General features: G+C 45.7%; 3 non-coding genes and 1 pseudogene across 3 annotated transcripts; all 4 read left to right on the plus strand.

The window, feature by feature from the left end:
• The first annotated feature begins 1,342 nt into the window (after nt 1-1,342).
• LOC130347093 (U2 spliceosomal RNA) lies at nt 1,343-1,533 on the plus strand. Its single transcript, XR_008885098.1, has one exon. It is a non-coding gene; the product is annotated as a U2 spliceosomal RNA (small nuclear RNA).
• Nucleotides 1,534-3,624: 2,091 nt separating this feature from the next.
• Nucleotides 3,625-3,842, plus strand: LOC130347067 (U2 spliceosomal RNA; annotated as a pseudogene).
• Nucleotides 3,843-9,231: 5,389 nt separating this feature from the next.
• Nucleotides 9,232-9,417, plus strand: LOC130347058 (U2 spliceosomal RNA). Its single transcript, XR_008885070.1, has one exon. It is a non-coding gene; the product is annotated as a U2 spliceosomal RNA (small nuclear RNA).
• Nucleotides 9,418-11,505: 2,088 nt separating this feature from the next.
• On the plus strand, nt 11,506-11,696 carry LOC130347094 (U2 spliceosomal RNA). The gene has a single exon (XR_008885099.1). It is a non-coding gene; the product is annotated as a U2 spliceosomal RNA (small nuclear RNA).
• The last annotated feature ends 1,926 nt before the right edge of the window (nt 11,697-13,622 follow it).

A 13,622-nucleotide genomic window follows, 5' to 3' on the forward strand; every position in this document is an offset into this window, starting at 1 on the left:
CTGCTCCAACATGGACTGACATTCTGGCCTACTTTCAGCCGATGCGACTTGTCTGTCGCTGAACAGTCGCTTTTTATGTATTCAGCACCTATGTATAATGTTGTAAAAATGCTCTAGAAGCTAAAGTCGCAGAAATGTCACACATATTTGGCCTGCAACTTTCTGTGCGACAAATTCAGACAGGAAAAATCAGTATAAATCCTTAGAAAATTATCCCCCAGTGTCTCCATCTGCTGGCGGTATTGAATAAGCATTGCTGCACTGATGGGGTATGCATTAGACGAAAAAAAAGAAGAAAAAGAAGAATAATACGCCCAGAAAAGAGGCGAAAAGGAGAAAAACGTAAAAAAACGTGAAAAAAAAGTAAGAGGAAGAGAAGGGAAAAAAAGGTGGAAATGGGTTTAAAAGTGATTTCGGCGGAGAAATATATATATATATATATATATATATATATATATATATATATATATGCGCACACACACACATAGATATAAACGTATTCTCCGTTGAGATATTGCAGCCGCTGCTGTGTCCAGGCCCAGGAGCCTTAGCACTGTGCTGTGATGTCACTCAATACCACTGACATCACTAGGTGTAAACAACATCTCTCCTTTGCTGTGTATGTGACTATGGAGCTGTTTGGTGATGTCGTCTATTACGGCCTTCATAGAAGCAACAGGAGATTGTTGCATCCATCTTGAACCCTCAGAACTACAGTGCTATGATGTCACTCACTTCCACAGGCCTTGCAGAGTGTAAACAACAACAACCCAGCTTTGTTGTGTATGTAACCAAAGGGATTTGTGATGTCACCTAGAACCTTCACAGCAGCGACAGCTTTATGAGGAGCATCAGCACTGCTCTGCCTGAGCAGAACCATCACCGCCATAGGTTGTCAAATAACCCGGATTTAACCCACACAGGTAAGTCCAATGGGGTGCAGGCATGTCCTCTATGCTTACAGCTTCCCGTGGGTGTTGGTTTGATACCGTTTGGGGACAGCCAAGGAGGCATCTGCAGGCAACAAAGGTAGGTGTGTGCTTGTGTGTGTGTTTCCTATGCAGATCCTAAGCCCAGTGTCACATGCAAGTAGGAGGAGTAAGAAGGGTTCCTGGCAAATCCGGGTTATGGATTGCATTTAAAAAGGCCCCGTGGGAGTGCAATGGGCCCCTGTCTTGCTGCTTAGCAATAATGGTATGGGTTTAGGTTCTGCTGTGTGTACTGGTGGTTGACTGCCCCCCAGCCCAGAGTGTGCATGGAAAATTGTCTGGCAGCCTCCCTGACAGCAAGCAGTGATAGTGCCCATGAAGGGGACCTTGTTGGGCCCGCCCCTTTCACGGTTATCGCTTCTCGGCCTTTTGGCTAAGATCAAGTGTAGTATCTGTTCTTATCAGTTTAATATCTGATACGTCCCCTATCTGGGGACCATATATTAAATGGATTTTTGAGAACGGGGGCCGATTTCGAAGCTTGCTTCCGTCGCCCTATGCATTGACCCGATATGGCAGTATCTTCGGGTACAGTGCACCACCCCCTTACAGGGTTAAAAAGAAAGATTCCTACTTTCATTGCTACCTGCTTGCTGGCTAGCCAGCTAGCCAGCCCTGTGGGCCTTGCTGCTGCTGCAGCCAAAAAACAAAAGGTGGTGCTGCTGCTGCTTCTGCTGCTTCTGCTTCTGCTTGTGTCTGGCCCCTGTTGGAGCGTCCAGGCACAGGACTTCTGCTGCTGCTGACTAAATGGCCTCCTTAATTGGATCATTTGAGTAGCCAGCACAGCTGTGCAGGTAGGGCATGACATGATAGGCAGCTGCCTTGATAGCGGGTGGGTGCTGAATGTTCCTAATTGACAAAATAAGATTAATGCTTATGAAGAAATATAAAATCTCATCCCTTCCCCAATATCGCGCCACACCCCTACCCCTTAATTCCCTGGTTGAACGTGATGGACATATGTCTTTTTTCGACCGTACTAACTATGTAACTATGTAACATAACATGGGGGGGGGGGGTCTCCTGGCTGTTCACACAGGTGTGTCATTGCTGTACATTGACCATGCATTGCTTCTGTGGTATTGCAAAGGCAAAGACAAATGCTTCCAGCCATCCATTGCACTAATGGATTGGTCATCAGCTGGCTGTCTATGTCCCGCATCAATATAGACCAAAGTACAGAGGGTTAGGCTATGCTATTGTGCACCTACCTGATGCATCAGAAGGTGCGAGGCCCTTGCTAAATTCTGTGCACAGACTTTGAGATCTATGCTTTAGACTGTATCTAAACCTGCTCCAACATGGACTGACATTCTGGCCTACTTTCAGCCGATGCGACTTGTCTGTCGCTGAACAGTCGCTTTTTATGTATTCAGCACCTATGTATAATGTTGTAAAAATGCTCTAGAAGCTAAAGTCGCAGAAATGTCACACATATTTGGCCTGCAACTTTCTGTGCGACAAATTCAGACAGGAAAAATCAGTATAAATCCTTAGAAAATTATCCCCCAGTGTCTCCATCTGCTGGCGGTATTGAATAAGCATTGCTGCACTGATGGGGTATGCATTAGACGAAAAAAAAGAAGAAAAAGAAGAATAATACGCCCAGAAAAGAGGCGAAAAGGAGAAAAACGTAAAAAAACGTGAAAAAAAAGTAAGAGGAAGAGAAGGGAAAAAAAGGTGGAAATGGGTTTAAAAGTGATTTCGGCGGAGAAATATATATATATATATATATATATATATATATATATATATATATATATGCGCACACACACACATAGATATAAACGTATTCTCCGTTGAGATATTGCAGCCGCTGCTGTGTCCAGGCCCAGGAGCCTTAGCACTGTGCTGTGATGTCACTCAATACCACTGACATCACTAGGTGTAAACAACATCTCTCCTTTGCTGTGTATGTGACTATGGAGCTGTTTGGTGATGTCGTCTATTACGGCCTTCATAGAAGCAACAGGAGATTGTTGCATCCATCTTGAACCCTCAGAACTACAGTGCTATGATGTCACTCACTTCCACAGGCCTTGCAGAGTGTAAACAACAACAACCCAGCTTTGTTGTGTATGTAACCAAAGGGATTTGTGATGTCACCTAGAACCTTCACAGCAGCGACAGCTTTATGAGGAGCATCAGCACTGCTCTGCCTGAGCAGAACCATCACCGCCATAGGTTGTCAAATAACCCGGATTTAACCCACACAGGTAAGTCCAATGGGGTGCAGGCATGTCCTCTATGCTTACAGCTTCCCGTGGGTGTTGGTTTGATACCGTTTGGGGACAGCCAAGGAGGCATCTGCAGGCAACAAAGGTAGGTGTGTGCTTGTGTGTGTGTTTCCTATGCAGATCCTAAGCCCAGTGTCACATGCAAGTAGGAGGAGTAAGAAGGGTTCCTGGCAAATCCGGGTTATGGATTGCATTTAAAAAGGCCCCGTGGGAGTGCAATGGGCCCCTGTCTTGCTGCTTAGCAATAATGGTATGGGTTTAGGTTCTGCTGTGTGTACTGGTGGTTGACTGCCCCCCAGCCCAGAGTGTGCATGGAAAATTGTCTGGCAGCCTCCCTGACAGCAAGCAGTGATAGTGCCCATGAAGGGGACCTTGTTGGGCCCGCCCCTTTCACGGTTATCGCTTCTCGGCCTTTTGGCTAAGATCAAGTGTAGTATCTGCATTTGGTCTGGTCGGAAGGTGTCTGTGGTACCCCGCTTCTCGGCCTTGGGGGATTGTCTCTCCTTACGGAGGGACTTCACCCCCTTGCTGCTATTGGGGAGCGGGCTTAGTCCACGGACAACGGGTTGCGATCCCCCTGTCTCTGGGACCTTGTGTCTCAGAAGGCATTTTCGGTACGTTGAGCGTTACCTGTAGCTTCGGAAGCACCTAGGGTACCCCCGACCTCTGCCTTGGGTAAGGGTTCCGCTTTTATAGCGGGATTCCGAGCCCCTGCTGCTATTGGGGAAGGGGCTTAGTCCCTGGGTGTGGAAGATGCCGTTCTCCTGGGCTTTCCCCTCTGGGGAAATGTCGATGCGAAATACCATCCGCATAGAGGTGTCGGAGAGCCATCGTCAGTTGAAGAACCTCCGCTTCATTGCGGAGGTGATTCTTCTTGACTACTTCCGCCTCAATAGGGAGGACATCCTGTGTCTAAATGACCAGGAAAGCCGTGGCCTGTATACCGTCACCTTCACGGCCACGGCGTGTTGCGATAACATCTATGCAACCTTGTCTGGTGCGGACCAGAGGGACGATCGACTCGACGGTCTTTCGTTCCAGTTCCTCTATGGTGAGGAACATATACCGTTGGTGGTGGCTATGCACAGCCCTCATGTGACCACGGAGGATATAGCCACTTTTCTTCGGCGATACTGCGAAGAGGTGCGATTCGCAAACAAAATCTTGAACTCCGTGCGGTTCTGGAACGGCAAGAGGAAGTTCTGGGTCAAGCTCCGTAAGGATCCCGGTGGTATTGGGGGTCTTTGCCATCCGCCCCCAAATTTTGCCATCGGGAGAGTTCGGGGCTTCCTGTTCTATCCTCAAATGCCTATGTATTGCCGAAATTGCTTGAGGTTTGGCCACACCCAGGAGACCTGCGGCGCGGAGCGTGTGATTCGCTGCAATAGGTGTGGCCAAGAAGGTCACATAGCCTCAAGATGTAGCCATACGATAAGGTGCAACCTCTGCGGAGAGGAAAATCACGATTTTAATTCCTGTCCCCATAAAGCAAAAACTACGATGGGTGGGTCAAGGCTGGGCCCACCCAAAGAGGGGACAGGACAAAAGACGTCCTTTTTTAAGATGCCCAAACCCCAGATGGCAGGTACTGATGGGTCCAGGCCCAAGACCTCTGGTGCTCCATCGGGGGGCCCACCGGTGGTAGTGCTAGGGGGAGGCCATGGGGATTCCACGAAGCCCGGGCGGGTGATCGAGTTTACTGCCCGGGAAATTGAAAGACGTCGATCGACTTCCTACCTGGCTCAAGAGCCCGCCGAAACTTCTGAAGGGGGCTCACCTGTGGCGGGTGGCAGCCGACGGGCCTCGGTGGGGGCAAAAGTGGACCCAAAATTGCCGCATAAGCCAGGTACTGGCTTGGCCCAGGGTCGCCCTGCTCCGGACGAAGAGGCCCCGGTGAAAGCCCGCCGGAAGGGGAGCCAGGTGGCCAGGTCTGAGCCCGGTCCTGTTACTCCGCCTATACAGGACAGGGCCAAGAAGACAAGTGGCGCCAAACCAGGGTTTGCTGCCCCGCCAGCAGTGGACCCGGTGGGTAAAACTGGCCATCGTCGATCGATGGGGAAGTTGGAGCAACAGTCCTCAGCAACGCTTGCTGGGGAACAAGCGATGAAAACTTCCCAAGGTAGCGGCAAAGGTTCCGGAAAAGAGGCCTCACAGGCCCCTGTGCAGCAGTTCCAGTCGTCAAATGATGAAAGAAGACGCAGATCCATCAGCCGGGGGCCAGAGATTACATCGAGTGAGAGCAACACAGAGGATATGGACAGCAGTGTGACATTTAAAAGACAAAGAGAAGAAGAAGAGGAAGACATTCAAAGGAAAGCGGCGTGCCGTAGTTCGGACGAGAGCGAGCTCAGGGTCGGGGCATCATCGATCTCAAGCTCCGACCCTCAGAACATCAAGGAGCTGATGACCCCGCAGGCGGGGGATGACGGTACGCAGCTTATTATTGACTTTGATTCTCCAAGCACGGACTCTCCATAAACTATGCCTATCCCTGTAAAAATTGCCTCACTCAATGTGAGGTCCTTAAAGAGCCCTGATCGCAGGGCTGCTTTATTTTCTTATCTAGAGACATGTGACTTTGACCTTTGCCTGCTACAAGAATGTGGAATCCCTAGTAAAATGGACTATAAAGACTTAAAAGAAGACTGGAAGCTGGGCCCATCCATATGGTCCGGTGCAAATGACTGTCGTTCTGTGGGTGTTGGGCTGCTCTGCCGAGGCCAGTCCTTTTCTATTCATACAGTAACTGAGATTGTGCCTGGCAGAGCTCTTTTAATTCATCTATATTTTAATGGACTTTTAATTCGTGTTTTAAATGTGTATGCCCCTCCTGATAAACAGGAGCGGGCAGAACTATTTGAAATTTTACCACTGTTTTGTGTTGGGTCTTCCCCCCTGCTGGTGGGAGGTGATTTTAACTGCATACGTGATGGGGAACACCGGCAGGGTGGGGATATTAATCGTAAAGACCGCACTTCTTACCTGCTTAAAAATTTTATTGATGATTTTAATTTGAAAGATTGCTGGAAGGATCTCTTGCCGGAGGACCCAGGCGCCACATGGTCCAATGGAAGAGTGAGCTCCAGAATCGATTTTATTTTTTCCTCTAGAGCTTTTAAACCCCTGAAATGCACGCTCGAGCAGAATATCTTCTCTGATCATAAGCTCCTCTTGGTGGGCCTGGAGCTAGAGGGGGAGCAAAAAGCAAAAAGGGGCCTCTGGAGATTAAACACCACACTCCTAGAGGACCCTGAGATAAAAGAGGAGTTTGTGCGGACCTACCAATGCTGGCAATCACAAAGAAAACCCCACGAGCCTATGCTGCACTGGTGGGAGGGCACCAAATCTAAAATCAGATTTTTTTTTATCAAAGCAGGTAAGAAGAAGGCAAAAATGGAAAAACAGTGGTTTTATGTTCTTAACATGCGTTTAAATGTACTTTTTAAATTGAAAGAAGCTGGTATGGATGTAGAAAATGATATTTTAAACCTTAAAACTGAAATAAAACATGCCATAGAAAAGAAAGGGAAACAAATCATTTTTAACTCACATGTGCAGCACCTGGAGGAGGGCGAGAAATGTTCCCGTTTCTTTTTTAAAAAAGTGATGAATAGGAGGGATATCATCCAAAACCTTGAGGGTGAATCCACTCCAAAAGGCATGTTAGATGCAGTTTTTAACTTCTACCAGCTTCTTTTTAATAAGAAAGATCTTAATCCATCCTTTTTAGAACATGTTCTTAATTCCCTTGATTTTAAGCTAGATGTTTTAGACCAGGAGGTTTTATCCCGTGATCTTAACTTAGATGAACTTTTATTTGTTTTTAAAAGTTTTTCTAGTGGGAAGGCCCCTGGGGAAGATGGTTTACCCATCGAATTTTATTTAGCTTTTTGGGATATTTTAAAGGATGATATGGTTTTATTGTATAAAGAAACTTTTATTGTTAATGAACTTCCCCCTTCCTGGAGGAGGGGGATTGTATCATTACTTTTTAAAAAGGGTGAAAAGGATATGCTAAAAAATTGGCGCCCCATCACACTTTTAAATGTCGATTATAAAGTTTTAGCCAAGTTATTAGCTGTCCGTTTTAAACCTTTTATTCATAAATTAATTCACCCAAATCAGGTTTGTGGGGTACCTGGAAGGTCTATAGCTGAATCCCTAAATATTTTAAGAGATGTTTTATGGTATTTTAAGGATAGAAATCAAACTGTAGCAATTTTATCCTTAGACTTTGAAAAAGCCTTTGATAGGGTCTCCCATGAATACCTGTTTTTAGTTCTTAAAAAGATGGCAGTGCCTGAAACGATTTTAAGCCGAATCATGCTTTTATACCGATCCTGTTTTAGTCAAGTCTCTGTTAATGGCTTTTTAACCAGCGGTGTTCCTCTTTTATCAGGTGTCAAACAGGGCTGCCCCCTGTCCCCACTCCTTTTTATTTGCGCAATCGAACCACTGATGGCCCTCCTCAGAAAAGACCGGGTAGTAAGAGGCGTACCGATACCTGGTGGAGGAGGGACCCATCTAAAGGTGTTGGGGTACATGGATGATGTCACCATACTGTGCCCGGACTCTCCATCCATGAGGGGGGCATTGAGGAACACCAGCTATTTCTGCGAGGTCTCTGGTTTTAAGCTAAACACAGATAAATGTGACTGTTTTTATATTGGCTCCTGGGATTCATCCATCACCCCAGGAGTCACAATGCAACAGGATCAAATTAAAGTTTTAGGTATTGTTTTTAACCAGGTCAATGATGGGAGCCCTAACTGGGATTCAGCTATAGCTAAGATGGAGAAGAAGATTTTAATGTGGAATCTTAGAAACCTTACCATGGAGGGGAAGATTTTAATAATAAAGATGGTTTTACTCCCTATTATGCTATACATTGCCATGGTATTTCCTCCATCTATTTTATACATTAAAAAAGTAACTAGAATTGTTTTTACTTTTTTATGGGGTTCAAAAATGGAGAAATTAAAGCGTGATTTTATGTACAAAAGTAAAGATAATGGCGGGAAAGATGTTCCTAACCTTTTTACTTTCTTTTACATAAAGTATTTCTGTTTCTGTTTTAAAATTATTAAATCCGATGGCATTTTTAGCTGCTTTTTAAGGTACGCTGCGGGCATGGTTTTTAAAAGATGGTTGCGCATCCCTCTGAACGCTCCGGTGCTTCTGTGTCCCCCAAAACATTATGTGGTGTTGGAAAAGACAGTCAGGCTCCTAGGTCTCCAAGATTTGGAGCCTGACATACTGGGGGACCAGAGAAAGGTATCAAAGGTCCTCAGGCGGAGTGAGGTTACCCTGGCAGTGTCCAATTTCACACAGGCAAGATCCAAAAAGGTATGGCGGAACGTGTACGGGAAGTTTCTGGCGAATGTACACAGGGATCTTGCCTGGGCAATCGTCCACCAGTGCCTCCCTACTCGTGAGTTTCAGCACAGGCGAGGACTGGTGGCGAGAGCCAAGTGCCCGAGAGATGGCTGCGGAGTGGACGAAACGGTGCTGCACATATTTTGGAACTGCCCTTTTGCACGGGAGCTTTGGAGGAAGGTAGGCCCACTTTTGAAGTGGGCCTGCGGCCTAAAAGATTTTAATCACGAATGTGTCTTTTACGGTCTTTTTAACTGCCCCAATTTTAAACAGCAGATGATCTGCTGGATGATTATTAATTGTTTTAAAAATGCCATCTGGAAAGTTAGGAACATCTTACTTTTTAAACATGATTTTATTGATGTTAAAAACTGTATAAAGCTGGCCCTGAGTGAGATGTACATCTATTACCTAAGAGACAAGAAACAGTTGGGGGCCAGCGAGGCAGCATCCATGTGGTGTCTGCCTCTATGGAACGAAATAACAGTATAATCAGTTTTTATGACATTTGTATAATGTTTTATCCTGCCATTTTTATTTTTTCTCCTTTTATTACTGGTTTTATTATTTGTATTTTAAAACTTTTGTGAACCTTTTATTATTTTGCATTTTAAATTTTGTATGGTTTCTTATTTATTCAATAAAATTTTGTTGAAACCTTATCTGTTCTTATCAGTTTAATATCTGATACGTCCCCTATCTGGGGACCATATATTAAATGGATTTTTGAGAACGGGGGCCGATTTCGAAGCTTGCTTCCGTCGCCCTATGCATTGACCCGATATGGCAGTATCTTCGGGTACAGTGCACCACCCCCTTACAGGGTTAAAAAGAAAGATTCCTACTTTCATTGCTACCTGCTTGCTGGCTAGCCAGCTAGCCAGCCCTGTGGGCCTTGCTGCTGCTGCAGCCAAAAAACAAAAGGTGGTGCTGCTGCTGCTTCTGCTGCTTCTGCTTCTGCTTGTGTCTGGCCCCTGTTGGAGCGTCCAGGCACAGGACTTCTGCTGCTGCTGACTAAATGGCCTCCTTAATTGGATCATTTGAGTAGCCAGCACACCTGTGCAGATAGGGCATGACATGATAGGCAGCTGCCTTGATAGCGGGTGGGTGCTGAATGTTCCTAATTGACAAAATAAGATTAATGCTTATGAAGAAATATAAAATCTCATCCCTTCCCCAATATCGCGCCACACCCCTACCCCTTAATTCCCTGGTTGAACGTGATGGACATATGTCTTTTTTCGACCGTACTAACTATGTAACTATGTAACATAACATGGGGGGGGGGGGTCTCCTGGCTGTTCACACAGGTGTGTCATTGCTGTACATTGACCATGCATTGCTTCTGTGGTATTGCAAAGGCAAAGACAAATGCTTCCAGCCATCCATTGCACTAATGGATTGGTCATCAGCTGGCTGTCTATGTCCCGCATCAATATAGACCAAAGTACAGAGGGTTAGGCTATGCTATTGTGCACCTACCTGATGCATCAGAAGGTGCGAGGCCCTTGCTAAATTCTGTGCACAGACTTTGAGATCTATGCTTTAGACTGTATCTAAACCTGCTCCAACATGGACTGACATTCTGGCCTACTTTCAGCCGATGCGACTTGTCTGTCGCTGAACAGTCGCTTTTTATGTATTCAGCACCTATGTATAATGTTGTAAAAATGCTCTAGAAGCTAAAGTCGCAGAAATGTCACACATATTTGGCCTGCAACTTTCTGTGCGACAAATTCAGACAGGAAAAATCAGTATAAATCCTTAGAAAATTATCCCCCAGTGTCTCCATCTGCTGGCGGTATTGAATAAGCATTGCTGCACTGATGGGGTATGCATTAGACGAAAAAAAAGAAGAAAAAGAAGAATAATACGCCCAGAAAAGAGGCGAAAAGGAGAAAAACGTAAAAAAACGTGAAAAAAAAGTAAGAGGAAGAGAAGGGAAAAAAGGTGGAAATGGGTTTAAAAGTGATTTCGGCGGAGAAATATATATATATATATATATATATATATATATATATATATATATATGCGCACACACACACATAGATATAAACGTATTCTCCGTTGAGATATTGCAGCCGCTGCTGTGTCCAGGCCCAGGAGCCTTAGCACTGTGCTGTGATGTCACTCAATACCACTGACATCACTAGGTGTAAACAACATCTCTCCTTTGCTGTGTATGTGACTATGGAGCTGTTTGGTGATGTCGTCTATTACGGCCTTCATAGAAGCAACAGGAGATTGTTGCATCCATCTTGAACCCTCAGAACTACAGTGCTATGATGTCACTCACTTCCACAGGCCTTGCAGAGTGTAAACAACAACAACCCAGCTTTGTTGTGTATGTAACCAAAGGGATTTGTGATGTCACCTAGAACCTTCACAGCAGCGACAGCTTTATGAGGAGCATCAGCACTGCTCTGCCTGAGCAGAACCATCACCGCCATAGGTTGTCAAATAACCCGGATTTAACCCACACAGGTAAGTCCAATGGGGTGCAGGCATGTCCTCTATGCTTACAGCTTCCCGTGGGTGTTGGTTTGATACCGTTTGGGGACAGCCAAGGAGGCATCTGCAGGCAACAAAGGTAGGTGTGTGCTTGTGTGTGTGTTTCCTATGCAGATCCTAAGCCCAGTGTCACATGCAAGTAGGAGGAGTAAGAAGGGTTCCTGGCAAATCCGGGTTATGGATTGCATTTAAAAAGGCCCCGTGGGAGTGCAATGGGCCCCTGTCTTGCTGCTTAGCAATAATGGTATGGGTTTAGGTTCTGCTGTGTGTACTGGTGGTTGACTGCCCCCCAGCCCAGAGTGTGCATGGAAAATTGTCTGGCAGCCTCCCTGACAGCAAGCAGTGATAGTGCCCATGAAGGGGACCTTGTTGGGTCCGCCCCTTTCACGGTTATCGCTTCTCGGCCTTTTGGCTAAGATCAAGTGTAGTATCTGTTCTTATCAGTTTAATATCTGATACGTCCCCTATCTGGGGACCATATATTAAATGGATTTTTGAGAACGGGGGCCGATTTCGAAGCTTGCTTCCGTCGCCCTATGCATTGACCCGATATGGCAGTATCTTCGGGTACAGTGCACCACCCCCTTACAGGGTTAAAAAGAAAGATTCCTACTTTCATTGCTACCTGCTTGCTGGCTAGCCAGCTAGCCAGCCCTGTGGGCCTTGCTGCTGCTGCTTCTGCTGCTTCTGCTTCTGCTTGTGTCTGGCCCCTGTTGGAGCGTCCAGGCACAGGACTTCTGCTGCTGCTGACTAAATGGCCTCCTTAATTGGATCATTTGAGTAGCCAGCACACCTGTGCAGGTAGGGCATGACATGATAGGCAGCTGCCTTGATAGCGGGTGGGTGCTGAATGTTCCTAATTGACAAAATAAGATTAATGCTTATGAAGAAATATAAAATCTCATCCCTTCCCCAATATCGCGCCACACCCCTACCCCTTAATTCCCTGGTTGAACGTGATGGACATATGTCTTTTTTCGACCGTACTAACTATGTAACTATGTAACATAACATGGGGGGGGGGGTCTCCTGGCTGTTCACACAGGTGTGTCATTGCTGTACATTGACCATGCATTGCTTCTGTGGTATTGCAAAGGCAAAGACAAATGCTTCCAGCCATCCATTGCACTAATGGATTGGTCATCAGCTGGCTGTCTATGTCCCGCATCAATATAGACCAAAGTACAGAGGGTTAGGCTATGCTATTGTGCACCTACCTGATGCATCAGAAGGTGCGAGGCCCTTGCTAAATTCTGTGCACAGACTTTGAGATCTATGCTTTAGACTGTATCTAAACCTGCTCCAACATGGACTGACATTCTGGCCTACTTTCAGCCGATGCGACTTGTCTGTCGCTGAACAGTCGCTTTTTATGTATTCAGCACCTATGTATAATGTTGTAAAAATGCTCTAGAAGCTAAAGTCGCAGAAATGTCACACATATTTGGCCTGCAACTTTCTGTGCGACAAATTCAGACAGGAAAAATCAGTATAAATCCTTAGAAAATTATCCCCCAGTGTCTCCATCTGCTGGCGGTATTGAATAAGCATTGCTGCACTGATGGGGTATGCATTAGACGAAAAAAAAGAAGAAAAAGAAGAATAATACGCCCAGAAAAGAGGCGAAAAGGAGAAAAACGTAAAAAAACGTGAAAAAAAAGTAAGAGGAAGAGAAGGGAAAAAAAGGTGGAAATGGGTTTAAAAGTGATTTCGGCGGAGAAATATATATATATATATATATATATATATATATATATATATATATATATATATATGCGCACACACACACATAGATATAAACGTATTCTCCGTTGAGATATTGCAGCCGCTGCTGTGTCCAGGCCCAGGAGCCTTAGCACTGTGCTGTGATGTCACTCAATACCACTGACATCACTAGGTGTAAACAACATCTCTCCTTTGCTGTGTATGTGACTATGGAGCTGTTTGGTGATGTCGTCTATTACGGCCTTCATAGAAGCAACAGGAGATTGTTGCATCCATCTTGAACCCTCAGAACTACAGTGCTATGATGTCACTCACTTCCACAGGCCTTGCAGAGTGTAAACAACAACAACCCAGCTTTGTTGTGTATGTAACCAAAGGGATTTGTGATGTCACCTAGAACCTTCACAGCAGCGACAGCTTTATGAGGAGCATCAGCACTGCTCTGCCTGAGCAGAACCATCACCGCCATAGGTTGTCAAATAACCCGGATTTAACCCACACAGGTAAGTCCAATGGGGTGCAGGCATGTCCTCTATGCTTACAGCTTCCCGTGGGTGTTGGTTTGATACCGTTTGGGGACAGCCAAGGAGGCATCTGCAGGCAACAAAGGTAGGTGTGTGCTTGTGTGTGTGTTTCCTATGCAGATCCTAAGCCCAGTGTCACATGCAAGTAGGAGGAGTAAGAAGGGTTCCTGGCAAATCCGGGTTATGGATTGCATTTAAAAAGGCCCCGTGGGAGTGCAATGGGCCCCTGTCTTGCTGCTTAGCAATAATGGTATGGGTTT

Source organism: Hyla sarda, unplaced genomic scaffold, assembly GCF_029499605.1.
Source record: "Hyla sarda isolate aHylSar1 unplaced genomic scaffold, aHylSar1.hap1 scaffold_809, whole genome shotgun sequence".
Lineage (NCBI taxonomy): Eukaryota > Metazoa > Chordata > Amphibia > Anura > Hylidae > Hyla > Hyla sarda.